Source organism: Salmo salar, chromosome ssa28, assembly GCF_905237065.1.
Source record: "Salmo salar chromosome ssa28, Ssal_v3.1, whole genome shotgun sequence".
Classification (NCBI taxonomy): domain Eukaryota; kingdom Metazoa; phylum Chordata; class Actinopteri; order Salmoniformes; family Salmonidae; genus Salmo; species Salmo salar.
Genome location: NC_059469.1, coordinates 21,960,993 through 21,985,500, shown reverse-complemented (window position 1 = coordinate 21,985,500; position 24,508 = coordinate 21,960,993). Strand labels below are relative to the sequence as shown.

The following is a 24,508-nucleotide window of genomic DNA, read 5'->3' as shown; positions in this document are numbered from 1 at the left end:
ATACACTCAGTCCTCACACTGTCTTCTACCTCTCATCTCTCCCTCTCTATACACTCAGTCCTCACACATTCTTCTACCTCTCATCTCTCCCTCCCTCCCTATACACTCAGTCCTCACACTGTCTTCTACCTCTCATCTCTCCCTCCCTATACACTCAGTCCTCACAATGTCTTCTACCTCTCATCTCTCCCTCCCTATACACTCAGTCCTCACACTGTCTTCTACCTCTCATCTCTCCCTCCCTATACACTCAGTCCTCACACTGTCTTCTACCTCTCATCTCTCCCTCCCTCCCTATACACTCAGTCCTCACACTGTCTTCTACCTCTCATCTCTCCCTCCCTATACACTCAGTCCTCACACTGTCTTCTACCTCTCATCTTTCCCTCCCTATTCACTCAGTCCTCACACTGTCTTCTACCTCTCATCTCTCCCTCCCTCCCTATACACTCAGTCCTCACACTGTCTTCTACCTCTCATCTCTCCCTCCCTATACACTCAGTCCTCACACTGTCTTCTACCTCTCATCTCTCCCTCCCTCTCTATACACTCAGTCCTCACACTGTCTTCTACCTCTCATCTCTCCCTCTCTATACACTCAGTCCTCACACTGTCTTCTACCTCTCATCTCTCCCTCCCTATACACTCAGTCCTCACACTGTCTTCTACCTCTCATCTCTCCCTCCCTCTCTATACACTCAGTCCTCACACTGTCTTCTACCTCTCATCTCTCCCTCTCTATACACTCAGTCCTCACACTGTCTTCTACCTCTCATCTCTCCCTCCCTATACACTCAGTCCTCACACTGTCTTCTACCTCTCATCTCTCCCTCCCTATACACTCAGTCCTCACACTGTCTTCTACCTCTCATCTCTCCCTCCCTCTCTATACACTCAGTCCTCACACTGTCTTCTACCTCTCATCTCTCCCTCCCTCTCTATACACTCAGTCCTCACACTGTCTTCTACCTCTCATCTCTCCCTCCCTATACACTCAGTCCTCACACTGTCTTCTACCTCTCATCTCTCCCTCCCTATACACTCAGTCCTCACACTGTCTTCTACCTCTCATCTCTCCCTCCCTATTCACTCAGTCCTCACACTGTCTTCTACCTCTCATCTCTCCCTCCCTATACACTCAGTCCTCACACTGTCTTCTACCTCTCATCTCTCCCTCCCTCTCTATACACTCAGTCCTCACACTGTCTTCTACCTCTCATCTCTCCCTCCCTATACACTCAGTCCTCACACTGTCTTCTACCTCTCATCTCTCCCTCCCTATACACTCAGTCCTCACACTGTCTTCTACCTCTCATCTCTCCCTCCCTATACACTCAGTCCTCACACTGTCTTCTACCTCTCATCTCTCCCTCCCTATACACTCAGTCCTCACACTGTCTTCTACCTCTCATCTCTCCCTCCCTATACACTCAGTCCTCACACTGTCTTCTACCTCTCATCTCTCCCTCCCTATACACTCAGTCCTCACACTGTCTTCTACCTCTCATCTCTCCCCTCCCTATACACTCAGTCCTCACACTGTCTTCTACCTCTCATCTCTCCCTCCCTATACACTCAGTCCTCACACTGTCTTCTACCTCTCATCTCTCCCTCCCTATTCACTCAGTCCTCACACTGTCTTCTACCTCTCATCTCTCCCTCCCTATTCACTCAGTCCTCACACTGTCTTCTACCTCTCATCTCTCCCTCCCTATACACTCAGTCCTCACACTGTCTTCTACCTCTCATCTCTCCCTCCCTCTCTATACACTCAGTCCTCACACTGTCTTCTACCTCTCATCTCTCCCTCCCTATACACTCAGTCCTCACACTGTCTTCTACCTCTCATCTCTCCCTCCCTATACACTCAGTCCTCACACTGTCTTCTACCTCTCATCTCTCCCTCCCTATACACTCAGTCCTCACACTGTCTTCTACCTCTCATCTCTCCCTCCCTATACACTCAGTCCTCACACTGTCTTCTACCTCTCATCTCTCCCTCCCTATACACTCAGTCCTCACACTGTCTTCTACCTCTCATCTCTCCCTCCCTATACACTCAGTCCTCACACTGTCTTCTACCTCTCCTTTCTTTCTCCCTATAGTCTCCCCTCATCCTCTGTCTTCCTCCTTCCCTCAGTTCTTCATACCTTCCCTGTTTTCTTTTCACTGTCCTCCCTCCTCTGGCCTTCTCTCTTCCCTTCACCCCCCCTTCTCTCCCTCCTCTTTGACCCCAGTCTTTTCCATTGCCTGCCCAGAGCAGAGTGTTGGTATTGAAATGAGATTATTGGTTAGTCCAAACAGAAGTCAGCAGGAGCAGTGAGCTAATCCTATTCCGGCCGGTTTGCTCTCGCCGCCTCGTGTCATGACTAATCCATTTTTCTCCTCAAATTAATTCAATTAGACCCTCCTGGTAGCATCATATATTGACACAGAGCTGGGACAAATTAGTATTTTCTCTAGCCATTGCTCACTCTTGTCTCTCCTTTGTGCTCTCTCTTTATCTCTCTCACTATCCCTTTCCCCCTCTCTCTGCTAAAAAACATCAGCTTCAACTCTGGAGGACCTTAAGTGAAAATAAATGCAGATTACTTTACTGAAGAAACAGTTTGTTGTTTCTTGGGAGGCTGGTGAAGGAGAGAAAAAGACTTAGTGTTTTCCCCGCTGTAGAGCTGTGTTGTTATTAGGAGTTCCTAGGCAATGGAAAACAAACAGAGAATCTGTCTGCACCCTTTATCCAGTGAGAGGGGGGGGGTGAGGTTTGCCCGCCTGCACCCCTAGAGATGGTTACAGGAAGGTGCTCTAGTTGGAGTTGGACATGAGCTGGAGGCAGCGCAATGCATTCTGGTTGGTGGTCATTCAGTAGAAGAACCTCAGTGCAGAATGACAATGATAGACAGAGATGTCTGGGAGTATTCAAACAAACTGAAATAATATTAAACCACAGACACACTGATATGTCTGTTCCTGCATACACACACTTACAAACATCATTTACCAATGTACATGAAGTTCAAGTGTAAACTCTGCCACACAGACAGGCATACACACTGGCCCTCTTCCGAGTGCAAGGTCTCCTCCTCAGCCTTTGGTTTCTTTCTCCGCTCTAACTGAAAGCAGATGTTCCCTGGGAGAAGAAGACAGCCCACGAGCTGTGTCCCCAGGCCAATTCACAGTCCACTGCCCTTAGACACACACACACTCACAGCACAGAACAATGCAGCAGTGAAATATGGGGCTATCTGAGAGATCAGTGAAGCCCCCCCCCAAAAGACCTCTCAGCCTTCACTCCACTGTTCTCCAGCCCAGTCTGAGTCCCTCTTCTCTCCCCCGCTCAACAGACCCAGACTGCTGCGTGGGCTGACCACTCCCGATGGCTAGCCAAGACGGTGCTGGTCAGCCAGCCAGCCAGTGTCCCCCCCCTCCCCCATGGGCCGTGGGTCTGACACTGTGCTCCCCCGCCCGGCGCGGGTCACGGTGACGTCCCCCCTCGCGTCTGTCAGCGTAGAGGGTTTATTTACCCTGTCACATGATCTGAGAGGGAGAGGGAACCGGAGCCGGGCGGCTGGGGCTGAGACGTGATGAATGATGTGGGGACCAGAGATTCAGAGTTGAGGGAGACTGAGGCTGGGGGGGGAAGTGTACAGACCTGTAGTGTACAGACCTGTAGTGTACAGACCTCAGTTCTGGGTTATTTGATCTCTCAAGCTCAGTGTTTTTTGTTCTTGTCTTGAATTTGTTCTCACAAGGCAGTTTCTGTGTTGTTTCACCAGCTGTGTGGTTCTTTTGTTTGGCCTTAGTTTTACTGGACGGTCTGAGACAATGTTGTAATGACTAAAGTGGCAAGTGCTTTTCAACGGACAGGCTCTGCTGTAAACAGTGACGGTCAATGCTAGCACTGCAGGCTAACTCCCTATATGTGTCGTCCACTAACTTAGCTAGCATGGAGTTTATTAGCCCAGAAAGCTAGAGAGCACCCAGCCAAATGAAACAGAAATAAAGTGCACACATAGCGCCTCTTTCACACCCTTGACTGACAGGCCTGATGAGAGCAAGGAAATGGGTGGATGGGTGAAAAAGACTGGAGCAATAAAATCTGATTGGAGCTAACCATAGTCGAGCGACCCTGCTGAAAAGGTCATTTTGACTCCAAATACATGCGGTAGAAAGAAATGAACAGTTTCAGCTAGAAACTCAAGTTTTTCTTACTTTGAAGACGTGTATTGTTGAGTGTGTTTATTTATTTATTAGAAGTTATACATAGTCATACATTTACTTGATGTGTTATGGACGATATGTGAATCTACAAGTTCTGCCTAAAATGTGATTCCAACTTATCTTTTCATAGATAAGAAATAGATTCAGATTGAAGCAGATTTCAAAGATACCATGATACCAAAATGATGTCTAATGGTTTTTGGATGATCTAGGTCTACGATCTTCCTTCCCAGAAGGATACTGTGTGTATTTTCCCTGACATGAACACTTTCCTGTTGACAGTGGCTTTGTTCTCACATGTCAATCACTGGTGATGTGGGCGGAGCCTCACTTCAGGGGAATCCCCTGGGTCATATTTTCAGCCCCAGCTGTGTTTGAAAACACAGTGAAACACAGCCGGATATTAAAGAAGCTGTCACTCCTCACTTCTCTCCCCTCTCCTTGCCCCCATACCCCCCCCCCCCCACCCCCCCACCCCCCACCCCCACCCCACCCCTAGAGCACCCTGGGAAAGTGTGCTGTTTAGCAGTTAAGGTTAGGGCAGGTTTTGTGTCAAGGCAGGTGAGATGGCTCCATGGCCCTTGGCAGGTGATTGTGATGTCACTTCCATCGGTAGTCCTAGCAGCATTCTCAAGGTCTTGTTTGGTAGACACATTTTGATTGGCTGACCCTCTGGGCTCTTCTCCGACTCTGAGTCTATAGGTGCCTGCAGGGCGGACAGGAAGAGAGGGGTAAGTGGAAGGAGGGAAGAAAGGAGGGGTGGCAAGTGATGTAGGGATGACAGTGATTGATGGCTCTTGCCTGAAAGCAGCTTCTGAGCGTGGGAAAAAAACGCAGGAGAAGCCCTAACTTTCACTGTAACCCAATTTGGCTCTCACAGTTCCTCTGTTAGTGTCAGAGTTTTTCCTGTGCTGTACAGGTCGATATATGTGCCCTAGTTACCTAAATCTTTCAGCTCAGGAGTGAAAACCCACTTAATTGTTTTTCAATGGGATTCACAATTTGGACAGCACTGTACAGTATGCGAGGCAATATGGAGAATAAAATTGTTTTCATACTATAGCTTTCCTATAACCACCGTTATTTTTGTTGCCGAGGTGCATCGCGCAGCATGATAAACAACCAGTACATATTGTGCTGTTCGAACCCGAGGGCAATAATGTCAGAGGGGGAAAAAATGGTTTGTTTGTAGTAACTTGTTGCTGTAATATCGCAAATGGACGTGACTGTTTCACCATTCAGGATTCCAGCTTTATGAAATGCAGAATTTGTTGTTGGGCTACATAACAACCGATCTTTCTGAGTAGTGAAGTAAGTGTGTGTGTGTGTGTGTGTGTGTTTTCTCACAGCATGCTCTGCTAGTGGTGCCCTGTGGCAGAATGGGAGTGTGTTTCCACTGAGAGGTGTGATAGAAGGAGGAGGAAGAGGAGGACGGACCGCTCTGTTGGCAGGTGTTTATTGGCAGACATTCTCACAGCCCTCAGCCGAATAGCACAGGGCTCAGGGCTGTTCATCAAGGCTGTTACAATAACGTAAAACCATCTCCTCACTGTCATGATGCTTTACCTTCTGATTTAGCACTGTTTATTGACACACACACACAGGCATTTGCATGCATGCATATATATATATATCACACACACACTTTCCACAAACTCAACGCTGCCTGGCTGTAACACATTGGCTGTATATATTTAAGACACATGGGACCTAGAGGCTGTCAGTCAGGACAAAAACATTTTCAGTGGTGGCTCTCATTATGGGCCATACAATCACTACCTTAAGGGCCTCAGTAGAAAGTGCCGTTCTGGCTTCTGTACGGTTGTAAGGCAGTTCTGTACGGTTGTAAGGCAGTTCTGTACGGTTGTAAGGCAGTTCTGTACGGTTGTAAGGCAGTTCTGTACGGTTGTAAGGCAGTTCTGTACGGTTGTAAGGCAGTTCTGTACGGTTGTAAGGCAGTTCTGTACGGTTGTAAGGCAGTTCTGTACGGTTGTAAGGCAGTTCTGTACGGTTGTAAGGCAGTTCTGTATGGTTGTAAGGCAGTTCTGTACGGTTGTAAGGCAGTTGTCAGACCTTAACTGATGGCTTCGTGAATGTGTGTCAGTCAGTGAGACCAGTTAGTCACTGACCACCATTACAGCTCCACGTCAGTCAGCGCCTCCGCAATCGCCTCTTTCAGAACCCTATCTACCATTCTCTCTCTCTCTCCTGTTTGATTGGGGGCTTTAATGTTTGCCGGAGAATACCTGGCTCTGGTTACCATGAGAGGCCATGGTGGGTTTGGGGTGGAGGGGGAGGGGCCATGTAAAGGGCTCTCATTTAAACATCTTTTGTGTCTCTCCAACTGGGAGAGAAATCTGTTTTCAGAGCCTGCAGCTGGTTAGACCAGCGAAGCGGGGTCTCCCTCTGTCTGTCGTGACCCCGCCGACTGATTGACATCTCGGAATGGCAGCGTCTCATAATAAGCTGTTAACTGGGCTGAGTGTAGACAGAAACACTTTGTTCTGGACTGGGGCCCGTCCAACCCAAACAGGACCTCGCACCTGAATCTAATCCCACCTCTCCACACCGCCGTGGTATGGGGGCTGGGGTGAGGGGTGGGAGTTGTGGGTTTTGGGTAGGTTGGAGGTAGTAGGGTGAGGAGGGGGTGCTGCCTTTTTTACCCTCGTCCTGGCAGTGTTTATGCTTTCAGGGGAGGGGGGGGCATAAGTGTAAAAAAAACACCCCAAATTCTTCCCAAACTAACCACAGTCTGTCAATGGCGTAATTGGTTTTCTGGTGTTGTGTCTTCATGGCTAACATCGCAAGCGGCCGTCGCTGGGCTCAGCTGTCAGTCTCTCGACCATTCACTCTGTGTGCGTGTGTGGGTGTGGGAGGGCACGGTGAGGTGCCAGTAAACTCACTGCTTATTCAATTATAGATAAGGCAATGTTTGAACACCTCTGATTGATTCCAAGTGCTGGGCGTTGAGTCTGAGGAGAGGATCAGAGGGGTAGAGAAAGAAGGTGTGTGGGGGGGTACTGCTTGCACAGCCTGGGGGCTGGAGGGGGTTAGGACAGAGGGAGGAGGAGGTGAGGTAGAGGGAGGAGGGGGTGAGGTAGAGGGAGGACGGGGAGGAGGGGTGGGACGGGGTGAGGACAGAGGGAGGAGGGGGTGAGGACAGGGGAGTGAGGGGGGAGGAGGGGTGAGGATGGAGGGAGGAGGACGGAGAGGTGGGGGGAGGGGTGACAACAGAGGGAGGAAAGAGTGATTCGGAGGGAGGGGGGGGTGAGGTAGAGGGAGGGGGGGTGAGGACAGAGGGAGGAGGGGGTGAGGACAGGGGAAGGAGGGGGGAGGAGTGAGGAGGGGGTGAGGACGGAGGGGGTGGGGGAGGGGGGAAGGGGTGACAACAGAGGGAGGAGAGGGTGAGGACAGAGGGAGGAGGGTGTGAGGACAGAGGGAGGAGGGGGTGAGGACGGGGAGGAGGGGGTGAGGACGGGGAGGAGGGGGTGAGGACAGGGGGAGGAGGGGAAGGCAGAAGGAGATGCGCTCCATAGGCTTTCTCAGTGACACATTAAAGTGAGTGGAAAGCTGTGAGGGCCCTATGCTCTGCCTGTGCTGATAGACACACACTTACACACACACGTCTGCCCTGCTGCTGCAGCCCACAGCGTGCCTGCCTGCCTGCCTTTGACTTTGAATGATGTGAATGTGTGTTTTATGGAGCAGAACCTCCTAGCCTCTTCTTACTCGCTCCACTCCGACACCACTACTCTGTTACACAAACAAACTGGACATGTGAGGTCATACACTCTGGGATGGAACTCAGGCCTTAAAGACACAATACTTTAATACACTTTCTCTGAGGTCATCTGGGGATCTTGTTGTTGTTTTGCTCCTTGTTTGGGTGGGGTGTACTGTATCACTCCCATCCATCCCTCTGTTTCACCAGTACTATGTTCTCCCGTTCCCTCCTTCACCGAGCCGGAGAGGGTGTTTTTACCCGGCGTGCCAGCGATAATACGCTCAGTAGGGGCGTCCCGCATCATAAATTTGCCCGCGCCCCCTGTAAACGATTCCTCCAGTGCCCCTGGGCCAGTGTTAAAAATAGTTCCTAGGCTGTTGTGATTGATGGGTTCCTAATGAGTGTGCATTCCTGTTCTGAGGCTGAACCTGGCTGGAGGGGAGCATTTTAAAGGTGTCCTCTCATCCACGCCAGTGCTGGGACTGTGAGAACCTTCACTCCATACACACCGACACCCCATCCTCAGCCCATCCTCAGCCACGGTTAAGCAACACAAGCCAAGGGTTCGACTCATTAATGGGAAACATATACACTATCTCTCTGTTGTATTTTTGTGAGGAACTCATTATTTATACCACCTTTTTGTAATTTGAATACCACAACGTTAATGTTTTTTATTTTTTATATTTCTTTATTTTCACATTTTGTTTGGGTTGCACTTCCACTATAATATTATGTGAGGGTTGTTGGTGTGTTGCATAGTGCATTCCACAACCCTGCTCACATGTCTCACCTCTCTAAGGTTACAGCAGGAATGTGAGAACACAGTCAAACAGGAGATGCTGTTCTTGTGTGAAAAGACTCTTCAAACCGGTGTGACATTATAGGTGCTTCCCAGCTCTCAGTTCTCTCTATGTTCCTGAAATACTCACCATAAATGATGCTGTGTCATAAATCTGTCTTCTCAGGCTTTGCTACAGAATATTCATGTTTGGAAAGTTAATTTTAGTCCCAAAACTGCCTGTGGCTGAAAAGTTTTGCTGAACAGCAGCGTTTCACCTATGGAGCCACTAGGCGAAGAGTAGGAGTTTAGACAAGCTAGAGAAAAAGACCTTGGCTTGAGTGCTCCACACACTCATTGTTTCTCTCTCCCAGGACCTCGTGCTGAAGGTTTAATGTCACCACTGCCGCAGTGTAAAAACCACGACTAATGTTGTGCGAAAGGCAGAGGACAGAAAAACATCATATGAACCAAATCCCAGTGATATCCTACCCACAGGTCATAAAGTATGTTATGGGGGTTGGTGGGGTTATGATGGATGAGCAAGAATGACGTGATGAGTTACGGGCAGTGGCAATGCCAGTACCAATGGTAGTGAGTGACAGTGGCCCCGGTGGTGTTATCCAGTGGACTGTGAAGTTAGACAAACACAGTGACGCTGCTAGTTTACTCTGTAATCCCACACGCTTCCTGCCTCTCTGGACAGTCACTCTGCTCTGCTGTCTGTCTGTCCTCCCTGGTCAGGTCACTCCACACATGCTGGCCCCCCTCCTGGCACCTGTCAATCACCCTGTCACATGGCCCAGTGGGACTCCTCTCCTTCCTACGTTTTCTTTCTCTCCTTTTTCTGTTTTCTCTGTCCCCCCTTCCATACTTTCCCTCTTTATTTTCTCTTTTTCTTTCCCCCTTTTACTTTTACTTTCTTTCTGCTCTCTTATTTCTACACTTTGCTCTCTTTTTCTCTCCTCTCTCTTTCATTTTGCTTTCTTTAATTTCTCCTGCCCCAGTGTGTCAGGGCTCTCATCACCACCACACATCCTTCCATTAGGCTGCAGTAGCTCTCAGTCCCCGGAACCCTCCAGAACCCCTGGGCAGTCATTAGCAGGCCTGCCCTCACCCAACAAACACAGGTCTGGGAGCAGCACATTAAAACATCAACGCCTGCTTTGTACAGGGGACAGAAAATACAAGCTATGTGTATTAAGACTCGACCAAGCTCCCACAGCCCGACCCAGGCTCATGCAATATACTGTACAAGTTCACTAGAAGATGTAGAAGAAGTGACAGAGAAGATATTGACTTCAATATTACTGAGTCAAAGGATATAATTTACATCCCCTCCATATGTAGTACAGTATGTGGAACTCTTTTACATTTGATTTTCACTTTAGAAAATAAAAATATTTTTAGATGGCCTCCAACCCCACTCCATCTTTACCTTCTTCCTCAGGTGTCCTGAGGTGGATTCTTCAGGTAAAGAACACTGAGGCCCACAGAGTCCCCCTTCCTGTCTGCCTGAAGCCAGTGTGCAGAGTTACAGTGAGGGGAAAAAAGTATTTGATCCCCTGCTGATTTTGTACGTTTGCCCACTGACAAAGAAATGATCAGTCTATAATTTTAATGGTAGGTTTATTTGAACAGTGAGAGACAGAATAACAACCAAAAAATCCAGAAAAACGCATGTCAAAAATGTTATAAAATGATTTGCATTTTAATGAGGGAAACAAGTATTTGACCCCTCTGCAAAACATGACTTAGTACTTGGTGGCAAAACCATTGTTGGCAATCACAGAGGTCAGATGTTTCTTGTAGTTGGCCACCAGGTTTGCACACATCTCAGGAGGGATTTTGTCCCACTCCTCTTTGCAGATCTTCTCCAAGTCATTAAGGTTTCGAGGCTGACTTTTGGCAACTCGAACCTTCAGCTCCCTCCACAGATTTATGGGATTAAGGTCTGGAGACTGGCTAGGCCACTCCAGGACCTTAATGTGCTTCTTCTTGAGCCACTCCTTTGTTGCCTTGGCCGTGTGTTTTGGGTCATTGTCATGCTGGAATACCCATCCACGACCCATTTTCAATGCCCTAGCTGAGGGAAGGAGGTTCTCACCCAAGATTTGATGGTACATGGCCCCGTCCATCATCCCTTTGATGCGGTGAAGTTGTCCTGTCCCCTTAGCAGAAAAACACCCCCAAAGCATAATGTTTCCACCTCCATGTTTGATGGTGGGGATGGTGTTCTTGGGGTCATAGGCAGCATTCCTCCTCCAAACACGGTGAGTTGCGTTGATGCCAAAGAGCTCCATTTTGGTCTCATCTGACCATAACACTTTCACCCAGTTGTCCTCTGAATCATTCAGATGTTCATTGGCAAACTTCAGACGGGCATGTATATGTGCTTTCTTGAGCAGGGGGACCTTGCGGACGCTGCAGGATTTCAGTCCTTCACGGCGTAGTGTGTTACCAATTGTTTTCTTGGTGACTATGGTCCCAGCTGCCTTAAGATCATTGACAATATCCTTCCGTGTAGTTCTGGGCTGATTCCTCGCCGTTCTCATGATCATTGCAACTCCACGAGGTGAGATCTTGCATGGAGCCCCAGGCCGAGAGAGATTGACAGTTCTTTTGTGTTTCTTCCATTTACGAATAATCGCACCAACTGTTGTCACCTTCTCACCAAGCTGCTTGGCGATGGTCTTGTAGCCCATTCCAGCCTTGTGTAGGTCTACGATCTTGTCCCTGACATCCTTGGAGAGCTCTTTGGTCTTGGCCATGGTGGAGAGTTTGGAATCTGATTGATTGATTGATTGCTTCTGTGGACAGGTGTCTTTTATACAGGTAACAAACTGAGATTAGGAGCACTCCCTCTAAGAGTGTGCTCCTAATCTCAGCTCATTACCTGTATGAAAAACACCTGGGAGCCAGAAATCTTTCTGATTGAGAGGGGGTCAAATACTTATTTCCCTCATTAAAATGCAAATCAATTTATAACATTTTTGACATGCGTTTTCCTGGATTTTGTTGTTGTTATTCTGTCTCTCACTGTTCAAATAAACCTACCATTAAAATTATAGACTGATCATTTCTTTGTCAGTGGGCAAACGTACAAAATCAGCAGGGGATCAAATACTTTTTTCCCTCACTGTACCAGTTGTAGGAGTGTAACATACAGTCTCCATCTCTGTCACACTGCTTCAGGAGGAGAGCTCCCAGCTTTCCCTACTTCTCTTACTGCCCTCTCAGGACCAGTGGAAAGAGCATTCTCCCTGGCTGTTTAGAAAACGTGTTAGTGCTGACACAAAGGGGGCGATTTGCTCACATGTTGTTATCGGTTTACAAGGTGCTGTTTGTTCAGCTAGCGATTGAGTTACATGGCAAACGGGGCCAGGCAGTAAGCGTTTTCAGGGGGAAATGCTAATCGCAGGCCCCTTCACCAAAAATATATATTTTTTTAGATCACCTGATCCCCCTCTTTGTCCCCCGCTTGAGGGTGTAGGACACCACACGGCTCTTCTCCTCCCCCTCGTGCCTGTGTGTTATGGTAGAGGTACGGGTGGGGCCATCTTTGTATGTTGCTAGCTGTTCTGTCTCTCATAAATATACTGTAAGATCACTTTTACAAATGAAATGCACAAAAATGCACAAACACTGGTATTAGCCAGTGTTGTGATCGAGACCGATTTTAAAGATCAAGACCGGAGCAAATCGAGTCCGAGTCAAGACCAAGACCGGAGAGAGACCGAGAAAGTGAGTCCAATGCAGGACCATGATTGTAATTTTGTCAAATCACCACCGCAGTAAGAGTTAAAAAAATATCCAGTATTTCTGTGTTCATACAGTACCAGCCAAAAGTTTAACGTTTGGACACAGCTACTCATTCAAGGGTTTTTCTTAATTTTTTTTACTATTTTCTACATTGTAGAATAATAGTGAAGACATCAAAACTATGAAATCACACATGGAATCATGTAGTAACCAAAAAATATATATACACTGCTCAAAAAAATAAAGGGAACACTTAAACAACACAATGTAACTCCAAGTCAATCACACTTCTGTGAAATCAAACTGTCCACTTAGGAAGCAACACTGATTGACAATAAATTTCACATGCTGTTGTGCAAATGGAATAGGCAATTAGCAAGACACCCCCAATAAAGGAGTGGTTCTGCAGGTGGTGACCACAGACCACTTCTCAGTTCCTATGCTTCCTGGCTGATCTTTTGGTCACTTTTGAATGCTGGCGGTGCTTTCACTCTAGTGGTAGCATGAGACGGAGTCTACAACCCACACAAGTGGCTCAGGTAGTGCAGCTCATCCAGGATGGCACATCAATGCGAGCTGTGGCAAGAAGGTTTGCTGTGTCTGTCAGCGTAGTGTCCAGAGCATGGAGGCGCTACCAGGAGACAGGCCAGTACATCAGGAGACGTGGAGGAGGCCGTAGGAGAGCAACAACCCAGCAGCAGGACCGCTACCTCCGCCTTTGTGCAAGGAGGAGCAGGAGGAGCACTGCCAGAGCCCTGCAAAATGACCTCCAGCAGGCCACAAATGTGCATGTGTCTGCTCAAATGGTCAGAAACAGACTCCATGAGGGTGGTATGAGGGCCCGACGTCCACAGGTGGGGGTTGTGCTTACAGCCCAACACCGTGTAGGACGTTTGGCATTTGCCAGAGAACACCAAGATTGGCAAATTCGCCACTGGCGCCCTGTGCTCTTCACAGATGAAAGCAGGTTCACACTGAGCACATGTGACAGACGTGACAGAGTCTGGAGACGCCATGGCGAACGTTCTGCTGCCTGCAACATCCTCCAGCATAACCGGTTTGGCGGTGGGTCAGTCATGGTGTGGGGTGGCATTTCTTTGGGGGGCCGCACAGCCCTCCATGTGCTCGCCAGAGTTAGCCTGACTGCCATTAGGTACCGAGATGAGATCCTCAGACCCCTTGTGAGACCATATGCTGGTGCGGTTGGCCCTGGGTTCCTCCTAATGCAAGACAATGCTAGACCTCATGTGGCTGGAGTGTGTCAGCAGTTCCTGCAAGAGGAAGGCATTGATGCTATGGACTGGCCCGCCTTTTCCCCAGAACTGAATCCAATTGAGCACATCTGGGACATCCTGTCTCGCTCCATCCACCAACGCACGTTGCCCCACAGACTGTCCAGGAGTTGGCGGATGCTTTAGTCCAGGTCTGGGAGGAGATCCCTCAGGAGACCATCCGCCACCTCATCAGGAGCATGCCCAGGCGTTGTAGGGAGGTCATACAGGCACGTGGAGGCCACACACACTACTGAGCCTCATTTTGACTTGTTTTAAAGTTGGATCAGCCTGTAGTGTGGTTTTCCACTTTCATTTTGAGTGTGACTCCAAATTCAGACCTCCATGGGTTGATAAATTGGATTTCCATTAATTATTTTTGTGTGATTTTGTTGTCAGCACATTCACTATGTAAAGAAAAAAGTATTTAATAAGATTATTTCATTCATTCAGATCTAGGATGTGTTATTTTAGTGTTTCCTTTATTTTTTGGAGCAGTGTATATTTTATATTTGAGATTCTTCAATGTAGCCACCCTTTGCCTTGATGACAGCTTTGCACACTTCACCTGGGATGCTTTTCCAACAGTCTTGAAGGAGTTCCCACATATGCTGAGCACTTGTTGGCTGCTTTTCCTTCCCTCTGCTGTCTAACTCATCCCAAAACTCCTCAATTGGGTTGAGGTCAGGTGATTGTGGAGGCCATGTCATCTGATGCAGCACTCCATCACTCTCCTCCTTGGTCAAACAGCCCTTACACAGCCTGGAGGTGTGTTGGGTCATTGTCCTGTTGAAAAACAAATGATAGTCCCACTAAGTGCAAACCAGATGGGATGGCGTATCGCTGCAGAATGCTGTGGTAGCCATGCTGATTAAGTGTGCCTTCAATTCTAAATAAATCACAGACCGTGTCACTAGCAAAGCACCATCACACCTCCTCCTCCATGCTTCACGGTGGGAACCAAACATGCAGAAATCATCTGTTCACCTACTCTGCGTCTCACAAAGACACAGCGGTTGGAACCAAACATTTCAGATTTCCACCGGTCTAATGTCCATAGCTCGTGTTTCTTGGCCCAAGCAAGTCTCGTCTTCTTATTGGTGTCCTTTGCAGCAATTTGACCATGAAGGCCTGATTCACACAGTCTCCTCTGAACAGTTGATGTTGAGATGTGTCTGTTACTTGAACTCTGTCAAGCATTTATTTGGGCTGCAATTTCTGAGGCTGGTGACTAATGAACTTATCCTCTGCAGCAGAGGTAACTCTGGGTCTTCCTTTCCTGTGGCGGTCCTCATGAGAGCCAGTTTCATCAAAGCGCTTGATGGTTTTTGTGACTGCACTTGAAGAAATGTACAGAATTCTTGAAATTTTCCGGATTGACTGACCTTATCTTAAATTATTGATGGACTGTCGTTTCTCTTTGCTTATTTGAGCTGTTCTTGTCATAATATGGACTTGGTCTTTTACCAAATAGGGCCATCTTCTGTAAACCAAACCTACCTTGTCAGAACACAACTGATTGGCTCAAATGCATTAAGATGGAAAGAAATTCCACAAATGAACTTTTAACAAGGCACACCTGTTAATTAAAATGCATTCCAGGTGACTACATCATGAAGCTGGTTGAGAGAATGCCAAGAGTGTGCAAAGCTGTCATCAAGGCAAAAGGTGGCTACTTTGAAGAATCTCAAATACAAATATATTTTGATTTGTTTAACACTTTTTTTTGGTTACTACATGATTCCATATGTGTTATTTCGTAGTTTGTCTTCACCATTATTCTGCAATGTAGATAATTGTAGAAATATAGAAAAACCCTGGAATGAGTAGGTGTGTCCAAACTTTTGACTGGTACTGTATTTCAGAACAACATACTGTATGGATTCTTTTGACATTCAGAATACTGACAAAATGCATGCTGAGGGAAAAGAGAGCCACTCTACAAATTATTACTAACCCAAACAGTTTTTACAAAAACTCATGGAAACTTCTGCCTTCTTGAAGGCCAACAGGTCACTGCGCAATAGCGAGCAGTAGTTTTCCCACGGTCTAGCTAGCTGGCTATTGTTATCGGCTAGTTTGCAGCGGCTGCAGAAGGTGTTATCAAAGAGAATGTTGTTGCTAATTTGTTAGCTTCTCCCTTTACAATAATAACTTTAAACAGGAAGTTAAGTTTGAAATGACCATCATCTGATGAGTGGAACTGTGTTTTATATTGCAGCGTGCTGGCTGTTGTAAGCAATCTTTTTGAAAATAACTTAAGTGTGTGAAACATTGTTGCATTTAAAGTGGAACTGACAGCATTTTAGCAATATGAAATCTTATTAAAATATATTCATATACACCCCTAGGAACAATATGACACTTTTAAAACATTTTCTGACAAGCAACCACTTATATATGGTCATTTTCATGTTTTGATAAATTCTTAGAAATTATGGGAATTATGTATACTAATGCAGTTGTGAAAATTCTATAGCCACGGCCCTGCCATTTTTCACATTGAACTGGACTGTGTGTTTACAGGCAGTTGCTACAGTGCGACTTTACATCATTAGAACGCATTCGTCAAATGCCACAAAATACACCTGAATGGATTTCTGCAAATATGTAAACATCACGGGACTCTTCTTACATTTGGGAACTTTACAGTCTTATTGATCAAACAACCATGAAAAGGTAGGCTCTCTCTCCCTCAGTTATGCACCTCAACAATAACATGATCAACATCTAAGCAAGATGAGCTCAAGTCTAACGAAGGAACAATAGATAAAACCTCTCAAACTTTTTCAGAGTGTTGGCCGTCAAACTTGCACTGATAAACAATGGGGAATTGTAACCTCCTCGTCCTTCTGCAGCTTGCCTGCCAATGCATGTTTGTCCCAACCAAGCACCCAAGCTTAAGTTGGCTGGCTAGCTTGCTAGCTAGTTGGCTGGCTAGTTAGCTAGCTACTTCCAGACACAAATGAGAGAACACCTCACTCTGACCATTTTACACGCTGCATCAGAGCTGGTTAGGCTGTTTAAATGTTATCTAGAGCGTTCTTGACTAACTATTACTTTTTTTTGCCTACGTTTACTGACACCGGTCATATTCAGCAGGTGTTGCGCATTCGTAAATTCATCAGTTGTTCTGCACTCTGGCATACTCAGACAAGAGTGCTCTGAAATCGGAGAAGATAGCCAGAGTGATTTTGCGAACGCAAGCGATATGCTAACTGGATAACAGTTGTTGAAGTTCTTGCTAGCTAACCAAATGAGCTGTGTATAGCTACCGAAAAACTATGAGGGGAAAAAGTCCATCACTTATCCACTCCTTCAATGACATGACATCCTCCTAGCAGCTATCTAGCTAGCTATCTAGCTAACGTTATGCTCCATCTTTTTAGCTTGCTACGTAAATAGATATGCTAGCCTATTAGCTATGTTATGACATACATGTAATCATTGCCCTTGCTAGTTTCATTGTATTGACATTCCCAGCCTTAGTTACATTTGTGTGTTTTTGTCCAGAATATTGAGTAATTTATTAAGTCATTGAAACTGAAACAGTGCATCCCGAATGGATGCAGCAAACAACGTATCAGGCCAGCTGTGATTTATAACCTGAATTGCCAGGGTTAGAGCTTCCAAGTCTGTTCTATTCATTCTTATTTCTATGAGCTCATCTTTCCCACCTCTCTCTCTTTATCTTCATGGTGTCGTAACTCTCTCTCTCTCTATTTAATGGGTGACTCAGAGGTCACATCCAAACCTCTCTGATCAAGGTGTGATGTAATGTAACCTAAGACAAACACCCTCCATCAAACAGATTCAAGTCGTGGATCAAGGGACTAGTCCTTTGATGCTGCCAGTTGTGCAGTCGCCATACTGTGCTTGTGTGATTTGTAATACATCGCTACCGTACAAAGTCAAATGACACCTGTTTTTTTGGGGGGGTTTTTGCCACGTGATTTTTTGCTTTCTATGTTTTGAGTGCAATACTTCAGTTTCGGTAACCATGTCGATATGACTATCTTCCATCCTGTCCCTGGTCTGTAGTGTAGTAGGTAATCCTGAACCAGCTGTTGGAGGTATCAGTGTGCTGCTAAACCCCAGTGTTAGGCTGCCACTACAGGGCCTTAAATCAGAGCCTCCTACTCCTCCCTTCCTCCCTTCCCCCTGGGTCTCTTCTCTCTGGGCTCCTGTGGCTCCACTACTGGGCCTTACTGTGTGAATTCCTGAATGAACTCTGGCACACACACACACACAGGTGGGCCCAGGACCGGATTAAGAAATCATAGGCCCCGGGGCTTTGCTTCTTTTATAGCTTTCTACTAGATGTTGGAACATTGCTGCAGGGACTTGCTTCCATTCAGTCACAAGAGCATGTTGGGCGATTAGACCTGGCTCGTGGTCTGCGTTCCAATTCATCCCAAAGGTGTTCGTTGGGGTTGAGGTCAGGGCTCTGTGCAGGCCAGTCAAGTTCTTCCACACTGATCTCGACAAACCTTTTCTGTATGAATCTCACTTTGTGCATGGGGGCATTGGCATTCTGAAACAGGAAAGGGCCTTCCCCAACTGTTGTCACAAAGTTGGAAGCACAGAATGGTCTAGAATGTCATTGTATGCTGTAGCGTTAAGATTTCCCGTCACTGAAACTAAGGGGCCTACACCGAACCATCAGTTACCCCAACAGTCCCAGACCATGACCCATATACACTACCATTCAAAAGTTTGGGGTCACTTAAAAATGTCCTTGTTTTTGAAAGAAAAGCACATTTTTTTGGTTCATTAAAATAACATCAAATTGATCAGAAAAACAGTGTAGACATTGTTAATGTTGTAAATGACTATTGTATCTGGCTATGGAATATCTACATAGGCGTACAGAGGCCCCTTATCAGCAACCATCACTCCTATGTTCCAATGGCACGTTATGTTAACTAATCCAAGTGTATCATTTTTAAAGACTAATTGATCATTAGAAAACCCTTGAGACTGGTCTCGTCAGTCTTTTGCAATTATGTTACCACAGCTGAAAACTGTTTTCCTGATTAAATAAGCAATAAAACTGTCCTTCTTTAGACTAGTTGAGTATCTGGAGCATCAGCATTTTGTGGGTTTGATTACAGGCTCAAATTGGCCAGAAACAAAGATCTTTCTTCTGAAAGTCGTCAGTCTGTTCTTGTTCTGAGAAATGAAGGCAATTCCAAACTGAAGATCTCATACAACACTGTATACTACTCCCTTCACAGAACAGCGGAAACTTGCTCTAACCAGAATATAAAGAGGAGTGGGAGGCCCCGGTGCACAACTGAGCAAGAGGACAAGTACATTAGAGTGTCTAGTTTGAGAAACAGACGCCTCACAAGTCCTCAACTGGCAGTTTCATGAAATAGTACCCGCAAAACACCAGTCTCAACGTCAACAGTGAAGAGGCGACTCCGGGATGCTGGCTTTCTAGGCAGAGTTCCTCTTTCCAGTGTTTTTTTTGCCCCTCTTAATCTTTTATTTTTATTGGCCAGTCTGAGATATGGCTTTTTTTTTGCAACTCTGCCTAGAATGCCAACATCCTGGAGTCGCCTCTTCACTGTTAGCTAACACAACGTGCCATTGGAACACAGGAGTGTGATGGTTGCTGATAAGGGGCCTCTGTACGCTGTCGTGTCTTTGGAATCATTAAAACTGAAGACCTATTTATCAAATAACTCTCTGTAATTATTATTACGCTATTAAACTGGTTAATCATGTAACTGTAATTAACTAGGAAGTCGGGGCACCAAGGAAAATATTCAGATCACACAGTTATAATTTTCCTAATATAACTTTCAGATATTTTAATATCTGATCAATTAGTCTGCGAATTAATTAATTATTATTTACCTCACGTTAGTCTCATTCCAAATGTCGTAAATTGTTGGTTATCTGCACGAACCCAGTCTTCACTATGAGTCATCCATACATCAATTGTCTTAAAATCATTTATTTACTAACTAAGTATTTCACAGAAATGCATAACACAAACCACGTAGATATAGTTACAAAGAAATGATAGCGGAATGTGCCCTAGTGGGCTAAACCGGTATGGCGGCTTGTTCGATAAAAGGGGAGTGAGGGTCAGCTGAGAAGGCACTACAGAGTTGATAATTATAACAATTGAAATGCTATTCCTTTGCACATGAACGCTCACTCATTCAGGAAGAATTGCAATCAATATATATATATTTACGCTCAGTGTGTCGTCGGGATCTCTGTTGAAAAGTTTGTTTCTGTTGGAGAGTTTGTCCGCTCTCTCTCTCTCCGTCGTGGTTAGAATGGCTAATTCAGAGTAACATTCATTCATGTCGTTATAGAATAGCTGTTTCGGCTGTTGTCGGTCTTCGCGTCAATGATACCGAATTCCTAGCTGCAGACTAGTAATTAATATCAAAGACTTGTTCTTTATTCTGTCGGTATCGATAGTCTAAGAGTTTAACCACATGGTATGGTTAAAAGTTCAGCAAGAGAAATGCATGGTCTGTAACCTTTAGCCATCTCGTAATTCAGGTAAGCTGGGTCTCCTCTCAAACCTTGGCCCTCTCATTATTGAGGTAAGCTGGTCTGGTGATAGAAAACCTAGGTGGGGGTTTTATTCGGAACATCGAAAAGGCTGTCTCATGACGCCAGGTCCTGTCTGTGTCCCTGGGGGTGTGCCAAGGACTTAGTGAAACTTTAAACAGAAATACAATTCTCTCACATGAACCTCTCTTGGGCAGGTGGGACGCTAGCGTCCCACACACGGTTCACACTATTCAACAGCCAGTGAAAAATCAGTGCCAAATTCAAAACCACAAAATGTCATAATTCAAAGTTCTGAAACAAAGGACTATTTTACACCATTTTAAAGGTACACGTCTCCTTAGTGTAACCACATTGTCCGATTTCAAAAAGGCTTTATGGCGAAAGCATAAAGTTAGATTATGTTAGGACAGTTCCAACACAAGAAAAAGCACACAGCCATTTTCCTAGCAAGGACAGGCGTCACGAAAACCAGCTAAAATTATGAACTAACCTTTGACGATCTTCATCAGATGACACTCCTAGGACATCATGTTACGCAATACATGCATTTTTGGTTCGTTAAAGTTCATATTTATATCCATAAACCCCATTTTACATTGGCGCGTGATGTTCAGAAAATATTTTGCCTCCAATACTCCCGGTGAATCAGCACAAAAATTTACAAAAATACTCACCATAAACGTTGATAAAATATTAAACTGTTATTCAAAGAATTATAGATGAACATCTCCTTTATGCAAAAGTTGTGACAGATTTCAAAAAAGCTTCAAAAGGAAAGCACACTTTGCAATAATCTGAGTACTGCGCTCAGAAAAATACACTAGGCAATACAGATACCCGCCATTTTGGAGTCATCTAAAATCATAAATAGCATTAGAAATATTCACTTACCTTTGATGATCTTCATCAGAAGGCACTTCCAGGAATCCCAGGTCCACAATAAATGTTGCTTTGTTCGATAAAGTCCATAATTTATGTCCAAATAGCTCCTTGTTGTTAGCGCGTTCAGTTAGCTACTCCAAATGTAGGAAGCGCGTGGAAAATGTCACGACGAAAAGTAAAGAAAGTTATATTTACGTTCGTTCAAACATGTCAAACGTTGTATAGCATCAATCTTTAGGGCCTTTATCACTTAGAACTTCAATAATATTCCAACCGGACGATTGCAATGTCTTGAAAAACGTTTTGGAACACAGCTAAATCTCACATGAATGCGCGCCAATGAACGCCAGTACCTTCCTGAGTCAACAACTTCCAACTCTGTTCGCTCTCTGTTCATCATAGAAGCCTCAAACAACTTTCTAAAGACTGTTGTCATCTAGTGGAAGCCTTAGGAAGTGCAAAATGAACCCTAAGTCAATGTGTGTTCGATAGGCAATGACTTGAAAGGACTACAAGCACCAGAATTCTCACTTCCTGGTTAGATTTTTCTCAGGTTTTTGCCTGCCATATGAGTTCTGTTATACTCACAGACATCATTCAAACAGTTTTAGAAACTTCAGAGTGTTTTCTATCCAAATCTACTCATAATATGCATATTCTAGTTCCTGGGCCTGAGTAGTAGGCCGTTTAATTTGGGTACGTCTTTCATCCGGCCGTGAAAATACTGCCCCCTACCCTAGAGACGTTAACATCATTACATAGCATCCCATCATATCACAAATAGCTTCATCCTTATTCATTCATTTTATACAACCATTAGATGTAAGTCTCATACCTGAGACTCTTCTATAAACATGGTTATGGTAATGTGGCGGTATTGTCTCTCATGAGTTTCACAAAATTGTACCAAACGGACCAGTTCGTAGCTGGATTCTTCACCGATCTTTTATACCTTCTCCAGAACATAAATGTCGTTCGGTTCTCCAGTTCTGTGAGGTGGAAGAAATTCCTTTGTCCTCTCTATGAAAACTCACTCTCTCTCTATACTGTGGCCATGAGGAGAGGATCTCCTCATAGGAATTTACGACCTCTTCTGACAGAGCCTGGTGTCAGGACTATAGAGGTAGGGGGATGGTGCATAGAAAAGGGCTGGTGCAGAGGGGAGGGGGGGGGGGTATAGTGCTCGATGTACCCAAAGAGGGCAACGTCATGACAACGCCTATGTAGATTTTCCATTAACAATCTGCCGTTTCCAGCTACAATAGTAATTTACAACATTAACAATGTCTACACTGTATTTCTGATCAATTTGATGTTATTTTAATGGACAAAAAAAATTGCTTTTCTTTCAAAAACATTAAGTGACCACAAACCTTTGAACGGTAGTGTGTGTATGTATGTATAGTTGAAGTTGTAAGTTTACATACACCTTAGTCAAATACATTTAAACTCAGTTTTTCACAATTCCTGACATTTAATCCTAGTAAAGATTTCCTGTCTTAGGTCAGTTAGGATCACCACTTTATTTTAAGAAAGTGAAATGTCAGAATAATAGTAGAGAGAGTGCTTTATTTCAGCTTTTATTTCTTTCATCACATTCCCAGTGGGTCAGAAGTTCACGTACACTCAATTAGTATTTGTATTTTGCCACAACTTTAGCAGTATGCTTGGGTTCATTGTCCATTTGGAAGACCCATTTGCGACCAAGCTTTAACTTCCTGACTGATGTCTTGAGCTGTTGCTTCAATATATCCACATAATTTTCCGTCTTCATGATGCCATCTATTTTGTGAAGTGCACCAGTCCCTCCTGCAGCAAAGCACCCCCACAACATGATGCTGCCACCCCCGTGCTTCACGGTTAGGATGGTGTTCTTCGGCTTGCAAGCCTCTCCATTTTTCCACCAAACATAATGATGGTCATTATGGCCAAACAGTTCTATTTTTGTTTCATCAGACCAGAGGACATTTCTCCAAAAAGTAAGATCTTTGTCCCCATGTGCAGTTGCAAACCGTAGTCTGGCTTTTTTATGGTGGTTTTGGAGCAGTGGCTTTTTCCTTGTTGAGCAGCCTTTCAGGTTATGTCGATATAGGACTCGTTTTACTGTGGATATAGATACTTTTGTACCTGTTTCTTCCAGCATCTTCACAAGGTCCTTTGCTGTTGTTCTGGGATTGATTTGCACTTTTCGCATTAAAGTATGTTCATCTCTAGGAGACAGAACACGTCTCCTTCCTGAGCGGTATAACGGCTACGTGGTCCCATGGTGTTTATACTTGCGTACAATTGTTTGTACAGATAAAAAAAAATCTGAGGTCTTGGCTGATTCTTTTGATTTTCCCATGATGTCAAGCAAAGAGGCACTGAGTTTGAAATACATCCACAGGTACACCTTCAATTGACTCAAATGATGTCAATTAGCCTATCAGAAGCTTCTAAAGCCATGACATCATTTTCTGGATTTTTCCAAGCTGTATAAAGGCAAAGTCAACTTAGTGTATGTAAACTTCTGACCCACTGGAATTGTGATACAGTGAATTATAAGTGAAATAACCTGTCTGTAAACAATTGTTGGAAAAATTACTTGTGTCATGCACAAAGTAGATGTCCTAACCGACTTGCCAAAACTATAGTTTGTTAGCAAGAAATTTGTGGAGTGGTTGAAAAACGAGTTTTAATGACTCCAACCTAAGTTTATGTAAACTTCTGAATTAAACTGTATATATACATACATACATACATACATACATACATACATACATACATACATACGTACGTACGTACGTACGTACATACATACATATAAATATATTTTTTAAAGTGTATATTTTTTTTATATTGGTTCTACAGACAGATTAGTCTTCTCTTTTCAGCGGTAGGCATTTGCTTTCCAAACTGTAACTTTTTCCCATGATTGTATTTAGAAATTTGCAAAAGGCAAACAGACAGCCGCAGCATAACATTGAAATATAATCCATCGATGGCAGTTCCTGTCTGGCAGCCATTGCTAGTGTACCCATGAGTTTAACAGTCAAATTGCCAGTGTAAGAGGTTCCAAAACCCTTCTATGGATTGTATGTCTATGGCCACAATGCAAAAAACGGTATATTTGGCTCACATGCTGCCCAAATTGCGGCCTTCCCGACTGTAGGCAACCGGTAACTGCCAAAATAAAGGAAACACTTGAGTAAATGAGGGATACAAAGTTTATGTTATGGTGTGTGGGATGCATTTTCCTGGAATGGTTTAGGTCTACTTGTAGAATCTGTGCCAAGGCGCATTGAAGCTGTTCTGGCAGTCATTTTTTGAAAATATTGATCCTCTGTG

The 24,508-nt window shown here is 45.0% G+C and overlaps 1 protein-coding gene and 1 long non-coding RNA gene across 7 annotated transcripts in view; one reads left to right on the top strand and one right to left on the bottom strand.

Annotated features, from left to right (window-relative positions):
• srbd1 (S1 RNA binding domain 1) overlaps positions 1-24,508 on the top strand; it is a 104,802-nt gene that overhangs the window by 59,277 nt on the left and 21,017 nt on the right. The window lies entirely within an intron of this gene.
• LOC106589719 (uncharacterized) overlaps positions 4,721-24,508 on the bottom strand; it is a 90,568-nt gene continuing 70,780 nt past the window's right edge. For both annotated transcript variants that reach the window (XR_001324895.2, XR_006762529.1), the window contains exon 3: positions 4,721-4,924. This is a non-coding gene — a long non-coding RNA (uncharacterized lncRNA). The remainder of the gene's footprint in view (positions 4,925-24,508) is intronic.